This window comes from Triticum aestivum, chromosome 7B, assembly GCF_018294505.1.
Source record: "Triticum aestivum cultivar Chinese Spring chromosome 7B, IWGSC CS RefSeq v2.1, whole genome shotgun sequence".
In the NCBI taxonomy this organism is placed as follows: Eukaryota; Viridiplantae; Streptophyta; class Magnoliopsida; order Poales; family Poaceae; genus Triticum; species Triticum aestivum.
Window position 1 is genome coordinate 231,825,890 of NC_057813.1, and position 5,325 is coordinate 231,831,214.

Below are 5,325 nucleotides of genomic sequence, written 5' to 3' on the forward strand. Positions count from 1 at the left end.
TGCCATGCAAAGCCTATCTGCTGGATTTCTATAGGTTTCGGTAGGGGTAGGTTTGTAATTTCACCCAAACTTGACGTAACCGCCTCTCACTCGGAATCATACACCGTGGGCGCCAAAACACAGTGTGTCCTCGGCCGAAATCGACTCCCTCCCCGATTCATATTCATACACGATGGGCGCCCAAAACAAACTCTCGTCGGCAAATATTCGGTGTATGCGAGATTGCCGTCCTATCCCCAACCGACTAATATTGTTGTGATGTAGTAGAAATTTGAAACGGGGGCTAAGTTTGTAAATTTCCTCGCATTTGAGACAAGCGCGTCCTGAATACATGGTCCCCCCCTTCCTTTCTACCTCCCTTTTCCCCATTCATACTCCGTGGGTGCCAAAACACCCTCTCCACCCCACCCTCCTCCGTCCGCCGCCGACCGCCACCCCATCCACCGTCGTCCTCCTCCACCATGCCGGAGTTGATACCCCGACGCCGCCGTCCATTACAAGAGATTGACCTCTCTCATCCACGGCTTCGGACCGGGATCCTTGCATCCTGTCCTCTCGCTTCATCCCCGCCGTCGTCCACCTTGCCGGCACCGCTCCTATGACCATCTCGTCCACCACACCCCGCCACCACCGTATACCCTCCTAGATCTGCTTCCATGCCGCCAATAGCCATCGCTACCGCAGCACCGTCAAATTCTTAGCAGATGCGTACACGGTGCCGCACCAGAGGCGCTACTCTTTCGTATCTACTCAACTTATTTATCGCAGCAAGAAAATAGATCGCCATTGCTTTACTCTGATTTCTTGTCTTGGTTGCGAAGTTGCCTTTGTCCGGTTTGCACCTTCAGATCCGCCATGGCACGCTCAACACTATACTCCCAATGCTTATGGTTTTCCCCTTTTATATTCCACACTAGTTAAATCACAGTAGACTAAATTTCAAAATTGGGTCAGTCGATTTTTCAGAGCTCGCCGAAGTTCGCCGGTGCGAACGAAGGGGCTCAGGTGGTTGTGGGGCCTCGCCGAATGATGAAAACTCGACGCGGGTGGGGGTTGGGGCGGGGGTGGGGGTGGGGGTGGTGGAGGAACACAGGCGGTAGGGGCCGGTCGTCCGGCCAGCGGCCCTTGCGGTGTTCTGTACGGGAAGAATCAGAGACGAGGAAGAAGAAGGGTTAGGAGATGTAGGATCTTCATCCAACCGCCTGAAATGGTCGAGAGATAGGTGGGAGTTGCATTCTTAATGCGCTCTAGTTCATCATGTGTGGGCACTGCGCAACTGAGGGAGTCCTGGACTAGGGGGTGTCCGGATAGCCGAACTATCATCATTGGCCGGACTCCAAGACTATGAAGATACAAGATTGAAGACTTCGTCCCGTGTCCGGATGGGACTTTCCTTGGCGTGGAAGGCAAGCTTGGCGATATGGATATGTAGATCTCCTACCATTGTAACCGACTCTATGTAACCCTAGCCCTCTCCGATGTCTATATAAAAAGAAGGGTTTTAGTCCGTAGGACAGAACAACAATCATACCATAGGCTAGCTTCTAGGGTTTAGCCTCCTTGATCTCGTGGTAGATCCACTCTTGTACTACCCATATCATCAATATCAATCAAGCAGGAGTAGGGTTTTACCTCCATCAAGAGGGCCCGAACCTGGGTAAAAACATCATGTCCCTTGTCTCCTGTTACCATCCGCCTAGACGCACAGTTCAGGACCCCCTACCCGAGATCTGCCGGTTTTGACACCGACATTGGTGCTTTCATTGAGAGTTCCTCTGTGCCATCGCAATCAGGAAGGATGCCTCTTCCCGTCTTTAAAGATGGTACCATTGCCAGGGGAGCTTTGGCCACCGGCCAAACTATCCGGCTAGGTGGTTTTCTTATGACCGCATGTTCGGCTGCCGCTCCGACAATGACCTCTCAGCTCGTCAAAAGCTATCTTCACGTTAACTCAGAATTCGCCGAGCTGCTAGATCCGATGGAGCTCTCCTCCGTAAACGAGCTCTTGGATCGCATCGCCGCCCTGGGAGTCGCTACAGACTACGATCAGATTGGGCTTAAAACCGATCTGAGAGAGATCAACTCTCCCCAGGCTACCCACCATGTTGCGGTGGTGGAGGAACAACGCGGCGACTCTTCTTCTATATTAAAGACTAGTTATGTCCGGATTCCTGATCCCTCCATGCCGGATTCCCGCGGAGGGACGGATGCCAATCAAGTACTGAACCTAAAGTCAGGCAGTGGACCAGATTCGTTGGACAACATCCAGCAATCCGAGCTTCCAAATTCGGAAACTTTTCGGCCCTTGAGCCTCAGATTGGGCGGGGTTCCGAATTTATTTCCACCCGCCCACCCAAACACAAGCGATCTATCTCAAATCCAGCAAGAGCCCGCTGAAACAGTACATCATTACTGGGCCAGATTCCTCCTGGTTATGGACAGGATAAAGGACTGCTGTGAGGAAAACGCAATCTCAATTTTCTGCAACAATTGCACGGACAAGGGAATCTTGAACGTCGTAAGTCGCCGTGAAATTACACGCTTCGCCGACCTGGCATCAATAGTACGAAAGTACTGTGCGATGGAGAGTGCCTAGAAAACCGAAACTAAATTTTGGGACAATCCGGCTCTGAACACAACCCTAGTCCGAAATAAAAGGGTGCATCATGCTCGGGCACCTGGGACAAAAACCAAAAAGCAAAAGCCCCCTAAAGGGCACGGAACCGTACTGGAGGGATGGCTCAGCGGACCCTGTAAAATCCATAGTACAGAGGGCGCCACTCCAACACATAGCCTTCGAGCGTGTTGGATACTACGGCAGGTGGCCAAAAGTGGCGAAGAGCTTCTAGCCCCGGAGAACCAGCCCAACAGTACCAGTACGGTATTAACAGTCTTTGAGACTTTCGCATCAAATAATATGCGGAAACGAACAATCCGCAGCCTCGCCGAAGTATACCAAGTAGCAACAAGAAATCCATGGAGCGACACGGCTATCACCTTCAACGCCAGCGACGAACCTAAATTCCGAACAGCCCGAGCACCAGCCGCATTGGTCCTCAGTCCAATAGTGGACGGTTTTCGTCTTACCAAGGTACTCATGGATGGCGGCAGCAGATTAAACCTCATCTACGAGGAAACCCTTTGAAAAATGGAAATAGACTGGAGCCGCATTGAGCGAAGCAGCACAACCTTTAGAGGAATAATCCCTAGTCGGGAAGCACGCCACACAGGAAAAATTACACTAGATGTGGTGTTCGGCTCGCCGGACAACTACCTGTCCAAGGAGGTCACGTTCCAAGTGGCCCCGTTCAGCAGCGGATATCACGCTTTATTAGGGCGAGAGGCATTCACAATTTTTCAAGCTATACCCCATTATGGGTACATGAAGCTTAAAATGCCCGGGCCCAATGGAATCATCACTCTCGTCAGTGTTCCGGACATAGCACTCCGCGCTGAAAATAAGACAGCCGCACTAGCCCTAGAGGCACTATCCGAAGCCCTAGCGGCAGAGGAACTCACTACGCTGCGCTCCAAGGTGAACAGGGACGATGTGATACTCGATAAGAGATCCAAGTCCACCTCTTTTAAACCAGCGGACGAAATAGTCAAATTCCAAGTCCATCCAACGGACCCCACAAAGATGGCCTCCATTGGGGCACAATTAAACCCTGATGTAGACGCCGCACTACGAGAATTCCTTCAGGAAAATTGGGACATCTTTGCCTGGCACCCTTCAGATATGCCAGGAATCCCACACAGGTTGGCAGAACACAGCCTAAACATCCTAAAAGGATTCAAGCCAGTCAAACAGGCTCTTCGGCGATTTTCCGAACCCAAAAGACAAGCAATGGGAGAGGAGCTAGCCAAACTATTAGAAGCCGGGTTCATCAGAGACATCAAACATCCGGACTGGCTAGCAAACCTGGTAATGGTACCAAAAAATGACAAATCCTGGCGCCTGTGTGTCGATTTTAAAGACCTTAACAAGGCTTGTCCAAAGGATCCTTTCCCTCTTCCCTGCATCGATCAAATCGTCGATGCTAATGCAGGACACGATTCATTGTGCTTCCTCGACGCATACTCCAGCTACCATCAAATCAAGATGGCGGAGACAGACCAAGCCACAACAACATTCATTACTCCATCCGGACCATTCTGCTTCAACACAATGCCCTTCGGACTCAAAAACGCCGGCGCAACATATCAGCGCATAATTCAGACATGTCTGGCTACCCAGATCGGCAAAACAGTGGAGGCATACGTAGACGATGTGGTCGTTAAGACCAAACACGTTGAAACTCTAGTAGACGATTTGAGGCTCACATTCGACAACCTCCGAGCATATGACATTACGCTCAACCCGGAAAAATGCATTTTCGGCGTACCAGCGAGAAAGCTCTTGGGCTTCATTGTATCCGGTAGAGGAATTGAAGCAAACCCAGCGAAGATCCGAGCTCTGTCACAATTGGATATCCCAAAAGACCTCAAACAAATACAAAAATTGACTGGATGTGTGGCGGCTCTAAGCCGCTTCATCTCCCGTTTGGGAGAAAAAGCATTGCCCCTCTATCGCCTCCTCGGGCGCACCGACCACTTCGAATGGATGGATGCTGCCACGGCCAGACTAAAAGAAATAAAGGCCATATTGGCAACAAATCCGGTCCTGGCCGTGCCCAACTTAGGCGAACCAATGTTGTTATATATCGCGGCAACACATCAAGGTGTAAGCACGGTGCTCATCGTCGAACGAGAAACAGAAGGGCAAAAATTCCCTCTTCAAAAACCAGTGTACTACGTATCCACTGTCTTAACTCCATGCAAGTCCTGATACCCACATTATCAAAAGATAGCGTACGCGGTGTTCATGACATCCCGGAAACTGCGACACTACTTTCAAGAGTGTTCGATAGCAGTGGCCTCCGAAGTACCTCTCAACGACATTATAAACAACCACGACGGGATGGGCAGGATTGCAAAATGGGCCATTGAGCTCTTACCATTCGACATAACCTACAAACCACGGCGAGCTATAAAGTCGCAAGTTTTGGCGGACTTCATCACTGAATGGACTGAAGCCGAACTCCCTAAAGAGTACGGCGCATACTCCAACTGGATCATGCACTTCGACGGCTCTAAAATGTTGGCCGGCTTGGGGGCTGGCGTCGTCTTGACGTCCCCAACAGGATATACAGTCCAATACGTACTTCAAATAATGTACACGGACTCCAACAACGCAGCCGAGTACGAGGCCCTTCTACATGGTCTCCGGATGGCAATCTCCATGGGCATTCAACGCCTAGAGGTCCGCGGGGATTCAAACCTCGC